General features: G+C 36.0%; 1 protein-coding gene across 23 annotated transcripts in view; it reads right to left on the bottom strand.

The window, feature by feature from the left end:
• The window catches only part of NUBPL (NUBP iron-sulfur cluster assembly factor, mitochondrial), a 231,053-nt gene that overhangs the window by 188,988 nt on the left and 17,242 nt on the right, over positions 1-24,823 (bottom strand). The window contains exon 1 of one of the 23 annotated variants that reach the window (XM_072838202.1): positions 5,058-5,516. The exons of the other annotated variants lie outside the window; for them this stretch is intronic. The gene's annotated coding sequence lies outside the window, so the exon portion shown is untranslated. Of the gene's footprint in view, positions 1-5,057; positions 5,517-24,823 lie in introns of those variants that run through there. 23 annotated transcript variants of the gene reach the window in all.

Below are 24,823 nucleotides of genomic sequence, written 5' to 3'. Positions count from 1 at the left end.
AGGATAGAATGGATAGAGCAGGTTACCCAGGATAGAGCAATTTTCTGAGTTAGCGACTGTGGTATATCATTAAGTAATGTTAATATTACTTTATAATTATAATTATTATTACTACATATTTCACAGGTGAGGGGCCTCACCTCTGAGAAGTGCCTTGCCCAAGTTAACACAGTTAATAAGTGAAGAGCTAGGATTCAAATTCAGGTATGCCTGAAACCAAAGTCCACACTTTTCTTACCAAATATTTCAAACCTAGCTATGTATCAGAATTACCTGGGGATCTTGTTAACAAAATTGATGGTCAAATCCCAGACCTAAAAATATCAATTCCCAGAGATTCTGATTTAACAAGCTCCCCAGGTGATTCTTATGCTGCAAGCTGGCACTGGTCCTAGCAGTAGCACTTAAAAAAACCACCATGCTACCTCCACTGCCTCCTCCTTGTTCCATTCTATTAGTGATTAGAAAGTGAGACTAAAGGGTCCTAAGCATCAAGTCTTATGGTCAAGAAATGTTATTAATAGAGTAAGGACTCAATTCAATTTCAAATTGTGAAATACATTTTGGCAAATGGCATCACCATCTTTTCATTCACCACCAAAACCTAGAATTGTCTGTAATCTCTCCTTTTCTAATCTGTCTCTTAAATGTGTCTTGTTCTTTGTCTTTTTTACTACTAACTAGAGAAGATTAGCATCTGCAGACACTATCTGGTTACTAACCCCCTGAAAACCCCTGCTCCCCACCCCACCCCCCACCCCCGCCCCACTCCGGCCCCAACTTTTCAAAGGCAGAATTCACCTCCCACTTTTAAAGTGGAAGATGTCAGATTCCCACTTTCCCTTGCAGCTAAATCAGTCATGAGATCCAGTCCTGGTTAATGAAACTTCAGAGTGCCTGATGAAAGTTTTCTTCCTTAACAACAACAACAACAACAACAACAACAACAAAACAGTAAGAAAGCACACTCTATTTCTTCCACTTGATGACTGAGTGAGACAGCCATCTTGTGACCATAAGGATTAAGCCAAGAGAAACACAGAAATGCTACCTGATATAGTTGGGCTGCCTTTTAACCAACTCTATAACTTCCACGTTTCTTGTTATATGAAATTTTTTTTTAAAAAAACTATTTTTTAAGTCAATTTTAGTTGAAAAGTCAACTCTCACTTTGGCTATTGTGACAGCATCCCTTGCCTCCCATCCCTTGCCTACCCCCATTGGATTCCACATATGCCCTCTGGTCCCAGTATACCATACACTGTAGCCATACAGATTACTTACAATCCAAACACTTTAAAATTACCTCCTACCATGACCTTGCTCACAAAATTCCCTCAACATAGAATTTTCTTCTTTTCTGCTATTTTTCTAACTGCCAACATTCTACCTAATTTCCAAAGTACTGCCTCTGCTTAAAACTGGAATTAATTTCTCTCCACTATGGTATTAACATACTGTTTATACCCACCAACTGCTATGCTTGCTGCATTCTTCCTCATATGTAAATAAATATGTATATCTGTCTTCCCCAAAAGACTAGAAGCTTTGTAAAGGTAGCATCCATGAGTAAACACAGTGTCTGATATAAAATGGTCCTTGGATTATTCAACTGAATTTGTTCAGAATTATTTAACATTCTCAACTATGTTGTTTAGGAGCCAAAAGGGATGGACACTGTATTTTAAAGGGAAAGAAAAACTGTAACAAAAATCTTTGGGGTATTTGTCAAGATTATTTTTTGTGGAACCTCAAAACCTTTTGAACTTAGATTCAAAATAAAATGTTTTAGCTATTAATTGCTAAATAAGAACCAAAAAAAGAAGGTAAAGTCTTGCAAAATGCTTAAAATACTTACTCATATATGCCAAATCATCTCTACTCTTTTATAATTAAAATGACTTCTTAAATTCTGTTAGCCAGTAAACTGCCCAGCTTTAATCTCATTATTGTTTTAGTTTTATCATTTAGTTTTAGAAAAACTAGTGGGAAGCACAATTCAAAACCACAATAGGAAACCACTTCACATCCATAAGTATAACTATAATCAAAAAGAGAAAGTAAGTATTGACAAAAAGGATATTAGAAAATTGGGAATCTTCTATCACTGCTAGAAGAAATGTAAAGTGGTATAAATGTAAAGTTTAGAAATATTCTGGCAATCCCTCAAATGGTTAAACATAGAGTTGTGACATGACCCAGCATTCCTCTGCTGGGTCTATCCCCAAGAGAACAGAAAGTCTATGTCCATACAAAAACTTATAAATGAATATTCATAGCAGCATTATTCATAATAGCCAAAAAGTAGAAACAACCCAAATTTGCATCAAATGATAAAACAGATAAATAAAAAGTGGTATATCCATATAGCAGACTATTATCAGCAAAACATAGAAATGAAGAACTGAAATATACAGTATGGATTCATCTTAAAAACATAATGCTAACTGAAAAAAGACAGTCACAAAAGACCATATATTGTATGATTCCATTTATATGAAATGTCCAAACAGGTAAATCTCTAAAGACAGAAAATAAATTAGTAGTTACCTAGAACTAAGGGTACATTGGGAAACAGAGGCTAAGGATACAAGGTTTCTTTTTCAAGTAATGAAAATGTTCTAAAATTGATGGTAATAGATGCAATTCTGTGAGTATACTAGGAGCCACTAAATTATACACTTCAAGCAGATGAATTATATGGTATGTGAATTTTATCTCAAACCATTAAAAAATTGGTAGGAATGAAAAATACAATAGTCCAAAATCCTTGGGATGCAGCAAAAGCTACAATATAGGCCTACCTCAAAAAGCAAAAAACCTCAAATACCTAACCTGACACCTAAGGAGCTAGAAAAAAACAAACAAACCCCAAAACCAGTAGAAGGAAAGAAATAATAAAGATTAGAGCAAAAATAAATGAAATAGAAACTAAAAACAGAAAAGAACAGATCAACAAAACCAGAAGCTGGTGCACTAAATGATCAACAAAACTGATAAATCTTTAGCTAGACTCATCAAAAAAGAAAAAAAAAAAAAAAGATGACTGAAGCAAAATGAGAAATGTAAGAGAAGAAATAACAATACCACCACAGAAATACAAACAATCATAAGATAATATTATGAAAAAGTATGTGCCAACAAACTGGATAACCGAGAAGAAATGGATCATTCCTAGAAACATATGACCTTCTAAAACTGAATCAAGAAGAAATAGAAAATGTGAATAGACCAATTACCAGTAATGAAACTGAATCAGTCATCAAAAAATTCCCAAAAAGCAAAAACCCAGGACCAGATGGCTTCACGGATGAATTCTACCAAACCTTTAAAGAAGAGTTAACACCTATTCTTCTCAAACTATTCCAAAAATAGAAGAGGAAAAAAATTTCCAAATTCATTTTACAAGGACTGCATTACCCTGATACCAAAATCAGATAGACACTACAAAAAAAAGAGAAACTACAGGCCACTATCCCTGATGAAGATAGATGCAAAAATCCTCAATAAAATACCAGCAAACCAAATCCAACAATACATTTTAAAAAATCATTCACCATGATCAAGTGGGATTTATCCCTGCAACACAAGGGTGGTTAATCTATCAATGTGATACATCATATCAATAGGAGAAAATAAAAACTATATGATTATTTCAATAGATGCAGAAAAAGCATTTAACAAAGTAAAACATCCATTTATGATTAAAAAAACTCTCCAAAATAGTAGTAGAGGGAACATACTTCAACATAATAAAGTCCATATGTGAAAAACCCACAGCTAACATTATATTCCAAGGTTAAAAAAACTGAAAGCTTTTCCCCTAATATCAGGAATAAAACAAGAATGTCAGGGCAGCCCGGGTGGCTCAGAGGTTTAGCACCACCTTCAGCCCAGGGCCTGATTTTGGGGACCCAGAATTGAGTCCCGTGTCGGGCTCCCTGCATGGAGCCTGCTTCTCCCTCTGCCTGTGTCTCTGCCTCTCTCTGTGTGTGTCTCTCATGAATAAATAAATACATAAATAAAATCTTTAAAAAAGAAAAAAATAATGAAATAAAAATAAAACAAGAATGTCCACTCTCACCACTTTAATTCACCATAGTACTGTAAGTCCTAGCCACAGCAATCAGAAAAGCAATAAAGGGCATCCAAATTGGTAAGAAAGTAGTAAAACTTTCGTTATTTGCAGATAACATACTATGGAAAACCCTAAAGAAGGAGGAGTGAAGATGACAGAGTAGTAGTGGGGACCCTGAACTTGCCTCATCCTTCAAACATAGCTAAATCAACATCAAATCATTTTGAACAACTAGGAAATCCATTAAAGACTAAGGAAACAATCTGCACAATTGGAGGGAAAGAAAGTAGCAGATGAGAGGTTGAGAGATGTTAATTAAGAGAGAGAAAAGTCGTGGTGCCTTGGAGGAGTGGGAACCCTTTTCACAAAGTGAAATCAGGAATAGAGGGAGTGAGAGGGAGAGAGATGAATGAGTAGAGTTCGCACAAGAAGCCAAGGAATGGGAATCTCCTGGGTCACATGCGAAGAGAAGGTTCCCCTTCCTGGAGCATATTGGAAGAGGGTATTTTGCCTCTCCAAGGACAAAAGGCCCATCCAGTGTACTGAGGGGCCATTCAACAGCAGGGGACAGAGGCACATGCAGAGGGCAGCTAATCTGGTTGCAGGCTTTTGCTGTACTTCAACATAGCACGAGCACTCGTGAAAGTGAGTGACTGCTTTTCTGGGGCAGAACAGTGCCAGGAGTAGCACTGCAAGGCTCTCCACCAGAGGAAAGGAGTGGATTCATGCGCTGCTGGGTACTTTAAGATTAGTTGTTTTGAATGCCAGCCACTGACCAGAGATAAAACAGGAGAACTGTGGCACCACGCATGCTGACAGCCAGGCACAGACAAGTTGAGGACAGGGACGTGATGAAAGCCTAGGACACAGAAAAGGAGATTATTCGCTTTTCTGTAAGGGTCTCTTGAACAAGTTCCCATCTTCAGGGACAGGGGGTGACACCATCTTACACTATACACACATACACACACCCACATACCAGCACAGCTGGGCTTCAGTGAGAAACAGCACCTCAGAAGAGGTTGGAGTCGCTTACATAAACCCTGCCCCAGCACCCAGCAGGGGCATCTTTATAAGGGCTTGTCTGACTGTGAGCCAGTACAGCAGGCCTCTCCCTCAGAAGACTAACAAAGGCCCTCTGCATGCATCAAGGCTACCAATCATAGAGTGCTCCAAAGCATCAGCTTTCGTTCTGGTGGAAATAAGAACAGGCTTTTTTTTTTCTTTTTTTTTTTCTTTTTTATCTTTTTTTTTTCCTTTTTTTTCTTTGACATCAGGCTTATAGTTTTTTGTTCATTTGCTGGCTTGTTTCCTATTCTCCTTTTTTTTTTGATCAGGCTTTTCTTTTTTTTAATCAGCCCTAACTTCACCAACAAATCAAAGCAAACCTAGTTAAAGGTCCAAATACTCCTCAATGCAAGACAGAAGGAAATCTGCAGAGGACTGACCTGTGAGAAAGAGCAGTCAAAACGCAACAGCAGAGTGCACACAGCATACACCAGAAACACCTCCCAAAGTGCCAAGCCCTGGACAGTGTATGACCCCTTCTTAATACAATATTACTCTTAGGAGCAGGAAACATAACAAGCTTTCATAACATGCAAAAGACAGAAACCTATATATAATGACAAAATGGAGGAATTCTCCCCAAAAGAAAGATCAAAAAGAAATCATAGCCAGGAATTTGTTCAAAACAGATATACAAGCAATATATCTGAAAACGAATTTAGTACAACAGTCCTAAGAATACTAGCTGGGTTTTGAAAGAAGCATAGGAGACATGAGAGAAACTGGCTGCAGAGATAAAAGACCTGAAAACTAGTCAGGCCAAAAATAAATGCTATAACTGTGATGCAGAATCAACTGGATGTAATCACAATGAGAATGGAAAAAGCAGAGAATCACATCCGTGATATGGAAGATAATTACAGAAAATGATGAAGCTGAGAAGAGGAAAACTCCTAGGTCATGAATACAGACTTAGGGAACTCAAAGATTCCACAAAACACAATAATATCCATATAGGAGAAATCCCAGAAGAATAAGAACAGAAAAGAAGGGCAGAAGGTCTATTTGAACAATTATAGCTAAGAATTTCCCTAATCTAGAGACAGATATAGCCATTCAAGTCCAAGAAGCAAGGGAAACTAACCAAAAAATCAACAAAAGCAGGTCGACACCAAGACATATCATAGGGAAACTTGGAAAATATAAAGAAAAAGAGAGAATTGTGAAAGCAGCTAGGGACAAAATATCCTTAACCTATAAGGATAGACACATAAGGTTAGCAGAGACCTGTCCACAGAAACACAGCAAGCCAGAAGACAGTGGCATGATATAGTCAATGTGTTGAATGAGAAAACATGCAGCCCAGAATACTATATCCAGCAAGACTGTCATTTAGAACAGGAGAGAGTTTTCAAGATAAGCAAAAACAAAAGGAATTCATGAACACTAAAACAGCTCTGTTAAGAAATATAAAAGAGGGCCTTTGGAGCAGGAAAGAGAGACCAAAAGCAACAAAGACTAGAAAGGAGTAGAGATAATCTACAGGAACAATGACTTTATAGGTAATATAATGGTACCATATTCATATCAATAATTACTCTGAGTGCAAATGGTCTAAATGCTGAATCAAAAGACATAAAGAAAAATACAAAAAACAAAAGATATAGGGTATCAGAATGGATTTAAAAAAAAAAACAAGGCTCATTGATATGCTGCTTACAAAAGACTCATTTTAGACCCAAAGACACCACAAGATTGAAAGTGAGGGGGTGGAAAGCCATCTATCAAGCTAATGCTAATGGACATCAAAATAAAGCTGGAGTAGCCATACTTCTATCAGATAAACTAGATTGTATTTATTTTTTAAACCAGATTTTAAACCAAAGAATATAATAAGAAATGAAGAACGGCACTCTCTCATAATAAAGGGGTCTATCCAACAAGAAGATCTAACAATTGTAAATATTTATGCCCTCAACTTGGGAGCACCCAAATACATAAATCAATTAATAACAATTTAAAGAAACTCATTGATAATAATACAATAATAATAGGGGACTTTAACACCCCACTCACAGCAATGGACAGATTATCAAAGCAATCAACAAGGAAACAATGGCTTTGAATACACTGGACTAGATGGATTTAACAGATATATTCAAAGCATTTCATCCTAAAGCAGTAGAATACACATTCTTTTCAAGCACACATGGAACATTCTCCAAAACAGATCACATACTGGGTCACAAATCAGGATTTTGTGGGATTGTTTTTTTTTTTTTCTGCTCTTATCCTAATAATTTCCCTTTTGCTGGTTTTAGATTTTATTTGCTCTTCTTTTTCTCAGCTCCTTTAGGTATAAGGTTAGGTTGTGTATTTCAGAGTTTCCTTGCTCATTGAGAAGAGCCTATATTGCTAGATACTTCCCTCTGATGACTGCCTTCCTTCCAGACAGGTTTTAGACTGTCGTGTTTTTATTTGCTTTTATGTATTTTTAAAATTTCTTATTTAATTTCCTGATTAGGGCAGCCTGGGTGGCTCAGCGTTTAGCACTGCCACCCAGGGCATGATCCTGGAGACCCGGGGTCAAGTCTCACGTTGGGCTCCCTGCATGGAGCCTGCTTCTCCCTCTGCCTGTGTCTCTACCTCTCTCTCTCTCTGTGTATCTCTCATGAATAAATAAATAAAACCTTTTAAAAAAAAACAAAAAACAAAAACCAGTAGAACAGATCAATGAAACTAGGAGCTGGTTCTTTGAAAGAATTAACAAAACTGATAAACCCTTTGCCAGACTTATCAAAAAGAAAAGAGAAAGAATCCAAATAAATAAAATCATGAATGAAAGAGGAGAGATCACAACCGCAGAAATGCAAACAATTATAAGAGAATATTATGAGCAATTATATGCCAACAAACTGGGCAATCTGGGAGAAATGGATACATTCCTAAAAGATATAAGCTACGAAAACTGAAACAAGAAAAAACAGAAAATCTGAACAGATCCATTACCAGCAAAGAAATTGAATCAGTAATCAAAAATCTCCCAACAAACAAGAATCCAGGGCCAGATGGTTTCTCAGAGGAATTCTACCAACACTTAAAGAAGAATTAACACCTATTCTTTTGAAACTATTCCAAAAAATAGAAATAGAAGGAAAACTTCTAAACTCAATCTATAAGGCCAGCATTACCTTGATTCTAAAACCAAATAAAGACCCTATCAAAAAGGAGAATTACTAATATCCCTGATGAACATGGATACAAAAATCCTCAACAAGATACTACCTGAATCCAACAATACTTTAAAAGGATGATTCACTATGATCAAGTGATATTTATTCCTGGGCTTGAGGGGTGGTTCAGTATCTGCAAAACAATCACCATGATACACTACATTAATAACAGAAAGGACAAGAACCAAAAGATCCTCTCACTAGATGTAGAAAAAGCATTTGACAAAATTCCTTTCTTAATAAAAACCCTCAAGGAAGTAAGGATAAAAGGAACATACCTCAACTATCATAAAGGCCATATATGAAAGACCCACAGCTAATTTCATCCTCAATGGGAAAAAACTGAGCACCTTTCCCCTAAGGTCAAGAACACGACAGAGATGTTTACAATGATTGTAGACAACCACTGTTGTTCAACATAGTACTGGAAGTCCAGCCGCAGCAATCAGACAACAAAAAAGAAATAAAAGGTATTCAAATCGCCAAGGAAGAAGTCAAACTTTCACTCTTCGCAGATGACATGATACTCGATATAGAAAACTCAAAGAACTCCACAAAAATATTGCTAAAACTGATAGAAGAACTCAGCAAAGTCCAGGATATAAAATCAACATACAGAAATCTGTTGTACTTCTATACAGCAATAATGAAGCAGCAGAAAGAGAAATCAAGGGTTCAATCTCATTTATAATTGCAACTAAAACTGTAAGATATCCAGGAATAAATCTAAGCAAAGAGGTAAAAGATCTGTATGCTGAAAACTATAGAACATTTATGAAAGAAACTGAAGAAGTCACAAAGAAATGGAAAAATATTCCACACTCATGGACTGGAAGAACAAATATTGTTAAAATGTCTATGCTACCCAAACCAATCTACACACTCAGTGCAATTCCTACCAAAAATACCAATAGCATTTTTCACAGGGCTAGAACAAACAATCCTAAAAAATTTGTATGGAACCAGAAAAAAAAAAAAAACGAAATGCCAAAGGAATGTTGAAAAGGAAAAGCAAAGTGGGAAGCATCACAATCTCAGACTTTAAGCTGTATTACAAAGTTATAATCAAGACAGTATGGTCCTGGCACAAAAACAGACACAAAATAGATCACTCTATTTTACCACACACAAAGATCAATGGAACAGAATAGAGAACCCAGAAATGGATCCACAACTAAATGGTCAACTAATCTTCAACAAAGCAGGAAAGAATATCCAATGGAAAAAAGACAGTCTCTTCAACAAATGGTGCTGGGGAAACTGGACAGCAACAGGCAAAGAATGAAACTGGACCACTTTCTTAGATCATACACAAAAATAAATTCAAAATGGATGAAATACCTAAATGTAGAAAATATCAAAATCCTAGAGGAGAAAACAGGCAGCAACCTCTTTGATCTCAGCTGTAGCAACTTCTTACTAGACACATCTCTGGAGGCAAAAGAAACAAAAACAAAAATGAGCTACTGGGACCTCGTCGAGATAAAAGTTTCTGCACAGTGAAGGAAACCGTCAACAAAACTAAAAGGCAACCAACAAAATGGGAGAAGATACTTGCAAATGATATATCTGATAACGGGCTAGTATCCAGAATCTATAAAGAACTCACCGGGATCCCTGGGTGGCGCAGCGGTTTGACGCCTGCCTTTGGCCCAGGGCGCGATCCTGGAGACCCGGGATCGAATCCCATGTTGGGCTCCCGGTGCATGGAGCCTGCTTCTCCCTCTGCCTGTGTCTCTGTCTGTCTCTCTCTCTCTCTCTCTCTATCATAAATAAATAAAAATTAAAAAAATAAAATCTTTAAAAAAAAAAAAAAGAACTCACCAAACTCAACACCCAAAAAATAAATAATCCAATTAAGAAATGGGCAGAAGACATGAACAGACATTTTTCCAAAGAAGACATACACATGGGTAAAATACACATGAAAAAATGCTGAACTTCACTCATCATCAGGGAAATTCAAATCAAAACCACAATGAGATACCACCTCATACCTCTCAGAATGGCTAAAATTAACAACTCAGGAAACAACAGATGTTGGCAAGGAAACATAGAAAGGGGAACCCTCTTACACATAATGCATACTGGCACAGCCACTCTGTAAACAGTATGGAATTTCCTCAAAAAGTTAAAAATAGAACTACTCTATGACCCAGCAATTACACTACTAGGTATCTACCCAAAGGATACAAAAATGCTGATTCATAGGAGCACATGCACCCCAATGTTTATAGCAGCACTATCAACAATAGCTAGAGTATGGAAAGAGCCCAAATGTCTATGGGTTGATGAATGGATAAAGAAGAGGTGGTGGTGGTGGTGGTCATGTGTGTAACAGAATATTACTCAGCCATCAGAAAGAATGGAATCTTGCCATTTGCAACACCAAGGATGGAACTACAATGTATTATGCTAAGTGAAATAAGTCAGTCAGAGAAACAAATACCCTATGATCTCACTCGAGTGTGGAATTTAAGAAACAAAACAGATGAACATAAGGGAAGGAGAGGAAAAATAAAATAAGATAAAAACAGAGAGGGAGGCAAACCATAAGAGACTCTTAACTAGAAAGAACAAACTGAGGGTTGCTGGATGGGAGGGGAGTGAAGGGGGATGGGCTAAATGGGTGATGAGTATTAAAGGAGGGTACCTGTGATGAGCACTGTGTGTTATATGTAATTGATGAATCACTAAATTCTACTCCTGAAACCAACACTAAACTATATGTTAACTAAACCATAATTTAACTAAAATTAAATTTTAAAAAAAAGCCTAGGGGAAAAAAAAAGAAAACCCTAAAGATTCTACCAAAACACTACTAGAACTGATAAATGAATTCAGTTAGGTCACAGGATACAAAATCATTGTATAGAAGTTTGTTGTATTTCTAAACACTAATAAAGCAAAAAAAATAAATAAACACTAATAAAGCAACAAAGAAATCAAAAAAGGATTCCATTTATAATTGCACCAAAAATAACAAAATACCTAGGAATAAACTTAACCAAGAAAGTAAAAGACTTGTTCTCTGTAAACTATAAAACACTGATGAAAGAAACTGAAGACAACACAAATAAATGGAAAGATATTTCATGCTTATGCATTAGAATAATACAGAATATAGAATTAGAATAATACTGTTACAATGTCAATACTACTCAAAGGAATCTAGATTTAATGCAATCTCTATCAAAATACCAATAGCATTTTCACAGAACTAGAACAAAAAATCCTAAAATTCACATGGAATCACAAAAGACTCTGAATAGCCAAAGCAATCTTGAAAAAGAAAAGCAAAGCTAGAGTTATCACAATTCCAGATTTCAAGTTATACTACAAAGCTGCAGTAACCAAAACAGTGATACTGGCACAACAAACAGACATATAGATCAACAGAACAAGCCAGAAAGCCCAGAAATAAACCCATGATATACGGCCAATTAATCTTCAACAAAAGAGCCAAAAATATGAAATGAGAAAGTCTCTTCAAGAAATGGTGCTGGGAAAACAGGACAGCTACATGCAAAAGAATGAAATTGGATCACTCTATTTTACCACACACAAAAATTAACTCAAAATGGATTAAGGATCTAAAGATAAGACCTGAAACCATAAAAATCCTAGAAGAAAGCACAGGCAGTAATTTTTCTGACACCAGTCATGCAACTTTTTTCTATATAGGTCCCCTGATGCAAGGGAAGCGAAAGCAAAAACAAACTATTGGGACTACATCAAAATAAAAAGCTTCTGCCCAGCAAAAGAAACAATCAACAACACTAAAAGACAATCTACTGACTGGGAGAAAATACTTGCAAATGACATATCCAATAAAAGATTAGTATCTGAAACATATAAAGAACTTACACAACTCAACAACAAAAAAAAAAAAAAAAAGAAAAAGAAAAAGTAGGCAGAAGATATAAACAGACATTTCTCCAAAAAAGATATGCAGATAGCCTATAGGCACATGAAAAGATACTCAACATCACTCATCATCAGGGAAATGCAAATGAAAACAATGAGATATCATCTCACACCTGTCTGAATGGCTAAAATCAAAAACACCAAAAACAGTTAAGTGTTCATGAGAATGTAGACAAGGAACTCTCTTGCACTGTTGGTTCCAGGAATGCAAACTGGTATAGCTACTGTGAAAACCAGTATGGAGGTTCCTCAAAAAATTAAAAACAGAACTACCCTACAAACCAGTAATCACAATGCTGGGGATTTACCCAAAGAATACAAAAACATTATTTTGAAAGAATATATACAACCCCATGTTTACTGCAGCATTATTTACAATAGCTAAACTACAGAAGCAGCCCAAATGTCCATCAATGGATAAAAGGATAAAGAAACACACACACACACACATACACACACACACAAATATTACTCAGCCATAAAAAAAGAATGAAATCTTGCCATTTGCAAAAACATGGATGGAGCCAGAGTAAAATGCTAAGCAAAATAACTCAGAGAAAAACAAAAACCATATGATTTCACTTTTATCTGGAATTTAAGAAACAAAACAAATGACCAAAGGGGGAAAAAAAAACAGAGAGACAAACTAAGAAACAATTTCTTAATTATAGAGAACAAACTGATGATTACTGGGGTGGGGGTGGGGGATTGGTGAAGTGTGAGTACACTTATCATAATGAGCCCTAAGTAGTGTATAGAATTGCTGCATCATTATATTGTACATCTAAAACCAATATAACACTGTATGTTAACTATACTGGAATTAAAATTAAAAAGATGCAGTGAAACGCCAGAACACCCGCACCCCAACGTTTATAGCAGCAATGTCTACAATAGCCAAACTGTGGAAGGAGCCTCTGTGCCCATCAAAAGATGAATGGATAAAGAAGATGTGGTCTATGTATATAACGGAATATTCCTCAGTCATTAGAAACGACAAATACCTACCATTTGCTTCAACGTGGATGGAACTGGAGGGTATTATGCTGAGTGAAATAAGTCAATCGGAGAAGGACAAACAGTATATGGTCTCATTCATTTGGGGAATATAAAAATTAGTGAAAGAGAATAAAGGGGAAAGGAGAGAAAATGAGTGAAAATATCAGTGAGGGTGACAGAACATGAGAGACTCCTAACTGGGAAACGAACAAGGGTTAGTGGAAAGGGAGGTGAGCGGGGGGGGGGGGGGGGGTGTTGGGGTGACTGGGTGATGGGCACTGAGGGGGGCACTTGGCTGGATGAGCACTGGGTATTATGCTATATGTTGGCAAATTGAACTCCAATTAAAAATTTTTTTTAATTTTTTAAAGTTTTAAAAGCAGTAGGACTCCATCCAATAATAACAATTAGCAAACCTTAAGCAAGGCTATATATTACTTATTAGTAGGTGAAATAATAGACTAACAACTATTGTGCTCTTCTATCCTGACCAAAAGTTGACTGGAAAAGTTCAACACACTTACTGAGTTTTCACAATCAGGGGCAATTCTACTATATACCAAATCTGAAGAGGAGGATTTTTCAAATGCGTTGGGAAAATGTATCTGATATCAATTCAGCTGAACAATCAAGAAACACGGAATGGAGGTCATCGCTGATCCTTCCTTTCCTCTCCCATATCCAGTCCATCGTCAAGACCTACCAAAACTCCACTTCCATTTCCACTGCCAACACCCTAGTTTAAGACATCACCATGCTCTCCTGCTTAGCTTTGTGTAACAGCCTAAATTGGTCTCCTGTGCCTACTCTAATATCCCCCATCCATTCTCCATGTGGCAGTAAAGCAACTTTAAAGCAAATCTGATCATGTCTATCTACTGTTTAAAATTGCTTTCCACTGCCATTTAGGAAATTCTAAAATTCTTGACAAGGTCACTAAGGTTACTACTCTCCCTCTCACAATGACTCACAACTACCTCACTGGCCTTTTCAGTTCCTTCATAACACCACCCCACCCATGCTTCTTTCCAGTCAGGGTTTCCTGGCACAAAGGCCCTTGCTCTCCAGGAGTTTTCATTTTCACTCGGGAGAAAGGAAGGAGAAGGAGACATAGAAGGAGAAGACAAATAAGAATTACCTTTAAAAAAGTAAAACTAACTAAAAAAGACTAATGTGATAGAGTAATGGTGCTTGTAGGAAAGCAGCTACCATTACTTCCTCTGGGAAGTCCTCCCTCAACCCTCAGGTTAGGACCAGTATTCTGTTAAATGCTCCCCTGACAATGGGATTTCTTCTTTGTGGCACTTATCACAGATGTAAATAAACAAGTTGACTGTCTTGTTCACCACTCTATCCAAAATTCCTACTATATAGAACAGACATATAGCAGATAGTTAATAAACACACTATAGAGGAATGCCTCGGGTTCTCCAGTTTCACAAACTGAGTCATAAAACCACAGGCCATGTAATATAATTAGCTAACCTATCCAACTCTGCCAGAGCCAAAACCAAGAGTCACCAAGATAGGTTATCTGTCCCATCCCATCTGTTCCATGACCCTCAGCAATACCCTCTCTGCCACCTTTGATTTATTACTGCCTATGTCGCATTCTCTGCAATGTTTCATAAGACACGCACTTCAACAACAGCTGGCTTCCATTTTTTCTATTTAATCATGTATAAAAATAAAACATCATTTATATTATCACAATCATTTCCATGGCAAATATGAAAATATCAGAGCCCTAACTCAAGGACTACAAGGAGAAGTAGCAGCTTTGCAGGGGATTTTGTCGAAGGCAGATGTTAGCTACTCAAGTTCCATTTATAGGGCTTGTTTCCAAGCAAATCTGTTCTTTCCTGACTTCAATTTCCTCTTTTAAAAATGACATTTGATAGACTTTCAAGATTCACAAATTTTCCTTTTTCTTTTGATTACTTATAACATCCTTTGGTAACATGAAATCAAACCCCTTTTTTCTCCCTTATAAAAACAATTTCTACTACTACCAGACTACTTTTACAAATATTTGATGCTCAAAACATGTATTATTTATAATAGGGAAAATTCTTTTAGAAGAACTGATATTCACAAGCTCTGTGGTGTGACCACTGTAGGAACAAAACTGAGAGCTAATTAAGCTGAGCAATTCTCGTTAAATGAAGAAAAACAAGTAATATTAAGATTTGGCTCTTAAGTACTTGGTCAAATGCCTAAGAACCATGGTACCTAGGGAAAGTTCTACCCCAGTATGTTGCAAATCCTTCTTATTCCAAATATGTCCTCTACCCTATCACACCCCACCAGAGTGGTCTGATCCTTCTTTTGAAACCTAATCCTTTGGAAAAGAAGAGACCAGCAGTCTAACTAAAAAGCCTCTCTGCTATTAAAGAAAGAAAAGAAAAAACCAAGACACCAATTTTCCTCAAAATGTCCTTCCCCTGGATGAATAGCCACTCTTAGTCATGTGCAGCTGGTGTTTGCTTACAAAAATACACCATTCATAAACAAGCCCCCTCTATCCTATTATCACTGTCATCTATTAATTTTCAACTGTCCCTACCATGGTAAAATTTCTATACCTTGCAGTTTTTGGAAATAACCATTCTTGTCAATACCCACGTCATCTTGACACAAATTTTAAGTCCTCAGAGAACTCCTAAAATATCATAGTTTACTACCATTTTAAGACAAAGAAAGGAAGCGAATTGGCTAATAAAATAATAAGGCAACCACTTAAAACCAATGTGCTATACCAAGTAGAACATTTTTTATAAATATCAATTTTTTAAACTCTCTCACAGTTGCTTAAACCAAAATCAAGAAACCTAAAAAGAAATGAAATTCTGGGGGATACCTGTGTGGCTCAGTGGTTGAGTATCTGCCTTTGGCTCAGGTCCTGATCCAGGGGTCTTGGGATCAAGTCCTGCATTGGGCTCTCTGCAGGGAGCCTGCTTCTGTCTCTGCCTGTGTTTCTGCCTCTGTCTGTGTCTCTTATGAATAAATAAATAAAATCTTTAAAAAAAAAAAAAGGAAATGAAATTCTGATACATGGTACACCATGGATAAAAATTGAAAACATTATGCTAAGTGAAAGAAGCAGACACAAAATGACAAATATTGTATGATTCTGTTTATATGGTTTTGTTATACCTAGAATAGCCAAATTCATAGAGAACAAAAGTAGAATGACAAATGCCATGGGCTGGGAATAGAGGAAATAGGGACTCCACTATTTAATGGATACAGAATTTCAGTTTGGGATGATGAAACAGTTTTGGGGATGGATCGTGGTGATGGTTGTATAACACTGTGAATGCACTTAATGTCAATGAACTATATAAAAATGGTTAAAATATTAAATTATATAAATTATTTTACTATATAAAAAAACAAAAAAACAAGAAACCATCTATTTCCTTAAACATCCACATCCAATTCATCAGCAAATCCTCCTGTCTCTATCCTCAAAATATTTTTAGAACCTAAATACCACTACACCACTACACCATTGGGGATCACAGTCCAAGCTATCATCTTTAGCTTAAACTAGGCAAGTCTCCCTGCTTCTATTGTTATCCCCTTATATCTACACTCTATAATACGGCCACATCCTTTTAAGGAGTAAATTCAATCATGTCACTGCCTTGGTCAAAAATCCACTACATCATTTCTAGAAAAAAAATCCAAAATTTCCACCATAGCTCATAAGGGTTTGCATAACAAATCCCTGACTACCGCTCCCTGGGTCCACTCTAGTCACACTGACTTTCCTGCTATTCTCTATAATAAGCCAAGTTGAGTCAACCTCAGGGCTTCTGCTTTTCCTGTGGCCCAGTTTCTCAATTCATTTAGACCTCGATTCAAATGTCTTAAGAAAGACCCTTCCTGACAACCCCATCTAAAAAAACACCTTCCATCACTTCCATCCTTACACTGTTTTACAATCTTTCACATCTCTTATTACCACCTAAAAGTATATATTTATCTATTATATTTCTTGTACTAGAATATAAACTCAGAACATAAAAACACTAGAAAAAAGCAGAAACTTAGACTTTTTTACCACTATATCTTCAGGACTCAGAAAAGTATCCAATAAATGGTAAATACTCAGTATATACTTGAACAAATGAAAGTATATTTGTAAAAGCATTAAGTATTACACTCTTCATTTTAATTTCATACAAATAGATGTTATTAGACATTAAAGGAAATCATGTTATTTGAAATAACCAACAGGAACCCTAACCACCCAATTTCCCACTATGCCTTTTTTTTTTTTAAGATTTTATTTATTTGACAGAGAGAGAGAGAGAACACAAGCAGGCAGAGGGAGAGGGAGTAGCAGGCTCCCTACTGAGCAGAGAGCCTGATGAAGGGTTTGATCCCAGAACTCTGGGATCATGACCTTAACTGACTGAACCATCCAGGTTTCCCCACTATACCTTTTTAATCAGAGTTACCCCTTGAAAATTGAACAAATTCTTGAAGTGGAACAATGCAATCAGTGTGTCCCATAACACAAAACTCTTGGTCAATATGAATTTTACCTCAGTTTTTTAAATTCGCTAATTAAAAAAAAAAAAAAGACTCTTCTATCAGCATCAGGCAATTCCTCAGATAATTTCTGCTCAGATCTTCCTCTTCTGTTCACCAGTCCCACTAAGGAAATAAGAGAGGCTAGCTAGGTTCAAACTTCTAATCACCATAAATATAAAGCCTTCCCTAACTTTAGATAGACTGGTCATTTTGGAAGAGGTACTATTGAATATCTATAATATACTTAATTATCTCAATTGCTCACAGGCACTTTTAACTTTCACGTCTCTGCCATCATCACTTAAACCCCATTTCATTTGGCAATGGTATGATAAAATAATACCCATGTCTTCATTTCTATAACAAGTTCTCTTCCATCACTAAGCAGGTAAATGGAAATTTAGCATTTGCTATTCTGTTGCGTATATAAGCACAAAAGCCAATAGACAAACTCACAAACCAATGGAATTATGCCCAACCGAAATGAAAATTTTCATTCATGTTTCTTGGCCAGAATACTCTTCAACTGCATTGAATATTTTAAATAGCCTAATAGAAATGACACAGGTGTCCTATTCTCTCTTAAATAAGCTATATTTTTAATCACTTTTAAAGAAAAAAAATATATATAAAGAATAAGATTCGATATGTTGGTCATCTTTTATTTAAGCCACCCCCAGTAGCCCAAAGGACAGAACTAGATAGAGCCTGTTCAGTTTCCATGGTGACTGGCAAAGAGCCCCATCACACTCCAGATAACATTCCAACACAGATTTCAGAGCAAAGGCTGTTCCAGAGTTTGGAGAAAATTGTGTGTCTTATTCTATTCAGGAAAAATCTAAACAGAGAGCAATCCTATCTCCATGCAGGGGATCTAGACTGCTTTTAAAGACTACCTGAGTATCTTTCCTACCTTAATTTAAGAATGTTACATTGTTTAAGAGCCACAGGCCGAAACCAACTTGTCATTTATTGCTCTTAGAAAATCCTAGCTTGTTATCTGTCCTGACAGTAATAAAATCATCTTTTAAAGCAACAGTAGGATAGAATTCTTCCTTCCAACTCAGTTGAAAAATAGGCAGTTGTACTTTACCAAGCACTAAAGTAGAACATACTGCCTGTTCTCTTTAAGTGACCATTTAAGATTTTTATCAAAGTACAAAGGAAACTTATGTCCTTTTGGAAGACAAGAGAAGAGAGGAGAGAGACTTTCTGAAGAAGCTTCTTAAGAATAATAGCTAAAGAACTACTTAAAACAGCAATCCGTTTTCTATAAAATCGGTTGATGTGGTTAATTTGGCAAAGCATTTGAGAGGCAGAGGAGGAAGCAAGAACATGGTGAGAGGTTCAAGCTTATAATTGTTTTGTCTTATTATACCAACAATAAATAAAGACTCTTTAAAAGTTTTTCCCCTTTCATCTGAGTGCTCAGTGACCTGTTTCTGCACAGCAGTGCTGACCCTAGCCCTTTCACACAGTGCAACTGCCAAAAGTGAAGTATCACATGTTCTGCCCAAAAAGAAATAGGCTGTGATGAAATCTATAACATGAGATATTTCAAGGCCGAAATTAAAACTTTAAAATGCCACAACTGAAAACAATATTATTCTGATTTCAACTTTATTCCCCTAGCCATTAATCTTATCAAAGCTTGTTTTAAATCTAATAAAATTTGCCCCACTTCCCTAAATTTTCTGGCATACAAGAATAATATTTCAAATATAAGTTTTTTGGGTTTTGTTGTATATGTTTTAAATGAGATAAAATTGTTGAAGCACAGAATGTAAACTCCCTTACTTAAAAACTTTAACAGACATTTAATAAAGTCTAGTGACTCCATCAAACCTTTGAAGAATTCCACACAAGTGTACTCTGTTTTCAATCAACCTCACAAGCATTTAACAAATATGTATGACAGGCCAGGGAATAGTGGCAAATGATTTAAGACACAGTCCCTGACCTCATGGAAGTTATAGTTACCATCCTGGCAGGAGATAAATATATGAACCAAAAGAGGAAGAAATGACATTATTTGAAGCCACTAGCAAGACTTCATCATATAGGGAGTGATAGCAACACAGGAGACCTGAAGGATGAAGAGAGGTGGCTGAGGAAGGCAAAGAATACAAAGTCAAGTGTAGAGTGGAAATTTAGGTAGAGTCAACCTTGAAGAACTAAGCAATTTGGACAGAGACCCGCATGTAGTAAAAATTATCCTACAATCAATATGAGGAATTATTATTTAATTCAAGATGGGAGAGATTATGTAGATCAAGTAAGAGGTTACAGAAAACTCTCAAGTGAAAGGTAATAAAATTCTTACCAAGGTTCATGAAAATGGAGAAAAGGAGATATTTCTCCAAATTAAAAAGGCCAGCACTTAGTGACTGATACACAAAAGCAGAGTGTGATTGGAGAAATGAAACACAAGGTTAATATCAAGTTATCCAAGTAAGATACCAGCAGATCTAGCATGGTAGTTTTAAAACATAGACATGTACTTTTTGATACCCCTCCCATCATGAAGCTAGGTCAATGCTTCCTCCTCCTGAATCTGGGAAGGCACAGGACTACTTCAATCCAGAATTTAGGCTGACTACTAAGGTTAGGTCAAAGGAGGCCATACAGCTTCCTCCTTATTCCCTGGGACATTAACTCTTGGAGCCCTGAGCCACTATGTAAGAAGTCAAACGACTACGCTGAGGCTGCCATGCTGTAAGGAAGCTCATGTAACATGGAAAGGCCATGAAAATGCACTCCAATCAACATTCCCAGCTGAGCTCAGCCTTCAAATCATTCCCATCCAAGTATTAAGCATACAAGTGAAGAGCCTCCGGATCTAGTCATTTGAGACTTCCTTGGTAAAGCTTCAAACACTGTGGAATAAAGATTAGACATCCCTGCTATGTTGTGTCCAAATTCCTGTCTCACAGAATCTATGAACATTATGGCTCTTGCTTTATATCACAAACTTTAGAGTACTTTGTTATACATCGATAAGGAACTGAAATGGGTGATGGTAACATAAAAGTGAATTATTAAAGAATATAGGAACAGAGGCTCAGAGAGAAAGATGTTCCATTTCAATCATTTAAATCAGACATATCTGCAGAATAGCTAAAATTAACAATTCAGGAAACAGATGTTGGCATGGATGCAGACAAGGGGGAACACTCTTACACTGTTGGTAGGAATGCAAACTGGTACAGCCACTCTGGAAAACAGTATGGAGTTTCCTCAAAAAGTTAAAAATAGGGCAGCCCCAGTGGCCCAGTGGTTTAGTGCCACCTTCAGCCTAGGGTGTGATCCTGGAGACCCAGGATCAAGTCCCACATCAGGTTCCCTGCATGGAGCCTGCTTCTCCCTCTGCCTGTGTCTCTGCCTCTCTCTCTGTGTCTGTCATGAATAAATAAATAAATTTTTTTTAAAAAGTTAAAAATAGAACTACTCTATAACCCAGCAATTGCACTACTAGGTATTTATCCAAAGGATACAAAAATGCTGATTCGAAGGAGCACATGCACCCCAGTGTTTATAGCAGCACTATCAACAATAGCTAGAGTATGGAAAGAGCCCAAATCTCTAAGAGATGATGGATGGATAAAGAAGAGGTGGTGTGTGTGTGTGTGTGTGTGTGTGTGTGTGTGTGTGTTGGAATATTACTAGGCCATCAAAGAGAATGGAGTCTTGCCATTTGCAACACCATGGATGGAACTAGAATGTACTGTGCTAAGTGAAATAAGTCAGTCAGAGAAAGACTAATACAGTATGATCTCACTTGAATGTGGAATTAAAGAAATAAAACAGATGAACATAGGGAAAGGAGAAGAAAAATAAAATAAGATAAAAACAGAGAGGGAGGCAAACCATAAGAGAAACTAGAGAGAAGAAACTGAGGGTTGCTGGAGTGGAGATGAATGGAGGCATGGGCTAAATGAATGACGGGTACTAAGGAGGGTACTTGTTATGGTGAGCACTGGGTGTTATAGGTAATTAATGAATCACTAAATTCTACTCCTAAAATTAATACTACACTGTTTGTTAACTGACCTGAATTTAAATAAAATCATGGAGAATAAAGAAAAAAATTAATTAATTAATCTGACACATCTGTAGAATACCAAATGGAGATGTTGAGTAAAATACTAAAAATAAGGATTTTAAAAGAGATAGACAATGAAGAAGCAGTATTTGAAAACAAAGGGAGGACATGTTTGTATAAGGGAGAAAAACCAGAAAGTATGGAAATGGAATCATATGAAAAGTTAGAAAGGAAACTGAAAGGGTCAGAGAAAGAGGGAAGAATTAATACAATAATGCTGTGAAAGCCAAACAAATAAATTCTCGAAGGTGTCAGCCCCTTTGGTCAGCAGTATCAAATGCAGTAATCAAGTAGAATCTAGAGAAAAGGAACAAATATATTTGGCAGATAGTTGGTAACTAGGAGGGGAAATTCAATAGTATGGTGATAAGAAGTCAAACTACAGAAGTTGGGAAATAAATGAGAATTAGGTAAACTGACATAGATAATGTAGGCTACTCTCTCCAGTATGAGTATGGCTATAATGGCAAATTACAGAGGGCAGAAGCTTGGGGAAAACAGGGGTAAAGAAGGTTGGCTGCTTTATTCACCAACTCAAAAAATACACATTTATATTGTTCAGTGTGTATGAGGAAAATAAGCAAATCTACAGACCAAGGGAAAGGAATTAGTAAAGAGAAACTGATGATAACCAAGGGGAATTTATGAATCAAAGTCTAAGAAAAGGTAAGAAATGAAGGATAAGAGTCCAGATAAAGTATCTGTCTGATATCTCTTTCTCTGAAGCAGGAGGAGACAAGAGATCATGATGACTATAAAATGATACACTGGATGGAAGAAGAAAATAACAAATACATTACCAATGAAAATCGATTTTTCATGTGGAATGGGAGTAAAAAACTAGAATGGGATAGAAGGTAAATGGGAAAGAAAAAAGACTGGAAACAAGAATCATCAAGTTTACAGTGATCCCTGTTCTGAATGGAAATAATCTCCCAGGCACTCACACTATAAATTAACTAAGATGAGGACAGAGGCAGGGCTTTTTCAATTCTGCATCCTCATGCTAAACAGAGCACCTAGGAGATGACAGGCCTTCAATAAATGGTAGATGAATGAATGAATAAATCTATATATGAAGAAATAAGAAAAAGTAATTCATTAGAAATCTATTCATTCTTTTCACTGATTATAAAGTGAATACCTCCCATTTATGTATCAATGTGTAGCTATCACAATTATCAAATATTTGCAAGAAAAGTCATCAATTATCGTGAATATCTCCATTTATCCTAAAAGAAATTCTGTGTTTTAGTAAAGACTTTTGCTCTAATTGCAAATACGTTTTTGGAGTCTCTTTCTCCTTGGTAAATGTTAAAATTTATGAATTCAAATGCACTTGTAAAATACACTTCTTACCAAGAATTACCTTTGAATTAAAGGAAAAAAATGATAATTTTGAAATTATTCCTTATGGATCTCTTGCCCCAGTTTCCCTCTAACTTTAAAATAATTATACTTTAAACACCCATTGTGTACCCTTCCTCCAAAAAATATTTGTCATAAGAAATGTATCTGTTATATATACCACAAAACTACAATTTAAAAAAAACATTAGGAACAGGTCAATCTAAAATAGTGCATTCCCCTCACAACACTGGCATTAAAGAAAGATGAGATCCAACCTTACACACTTGAACTTAAGTAGTATACATCAGGATTTCACATATGTAATTGTGAGAAACACAGTTTCATCCACATTTAATCCAAATTCACATTGTAACTAATAATCCAGATTTCCAGATTATAATAACATGTCCAGGTTGGCATGTGGAATACTATACTGGCTAATAAAAATAGCTCTTATTAGCACTTATTATAGGCCAGACACTGTACTTTATGCTTTATATACATTATCTCCTTTAATACTTACAACGTTAGGAGATAGGTATAGGCAAAAGTCATACAGTTTCCAAGAGGCAGAGTCAGAACCAAGCCCAGTTCTGTATATCAAAAAGCTACACACGTGACTATTAACTGCTATACACGTAACTGTTAAAGAAGAAAATCATAGTATTCTAAGTGGTGGTACGTAAGACATTCCAGGATCACTGAACTTTTCAAAAACTGAAACCTAAATCTTGAACTAAAACTTCCTAATTTTTCCTAACATAATCACAGAACTTCAAAGGCATAAAATAACCTTAATTACATTTAAAGGACAACTAGTGATAATTTGTGAAGAAGAGAAGTACCTCTGGACAGAATAAGTGTAAACACATTATGTGACCTTGGAAAAAAAAATATTTTAAGATAAACATCAATGAAAAAAAAACAAAAACACACTCTGAGGATAATACTGCTTCATTTTCTGTCTCTAAGAGCAATTAAAATTCTAATTAATGATTCATTCTAGCACTGGAAAATAAGTAAAAACCTAAAACAAGTTTTGTGAAAATAGGTAAGTAAAACATGTATCAACTTTTATTTTGAAATATTACTTACAAAAAGCTTCTATTTAGCCACCCATACTAAAAAGCGATTTAGAACTTACCATGTATCAGCCAGTGTGCTAAGCCCTTCACATATATTATCCCATTTAAATTTTAATTATTTCATTCACTGAGGGAAAAAAGGCATAATTTAGCAGTGAACAAATTATAAACTTATCCAACACTCAGAATTTGCCATAGAAATGAAATATAAATATATGTGTATATACTATATATATATATATATATATATATATATATATATATATATATATATAAAACACTTCCATATACCATCACTGGACTAAGCACTTAGGATTTAAAAAAAAAAAAAAAAAGGAATAAAACCAACATCACTGCCCCTAAAAGGTTCACAGACTAGCATAGGAGATAAACAGATTCTTTTAAAATAATATGGAAAGTGTTAGTCTCTTCCTCAAAACATTATAGCAGAGAAAATAGAGAGCAGGAATCCTCTCACAGAAGATACACAGTAAGA

Source organism: Canis lupus, chromosome 9, assembly GCF_048164855.1.
Source record: "Canis lupus baileyi chromosome 9, mCanLup2.hap1, whole genome shotgun sequence".
Classification (NCBI taxonomy): domain Eukaryota; kingdom Metazoa; phylum Chordata; class Mammalia; order Carnivora; family Canidae; genus Canis; species Canis lupus.
Note: the sequence above shows the minus strand (reverse complement) of the source record. Positions and strands in the feature narration are given on the sequence as shown.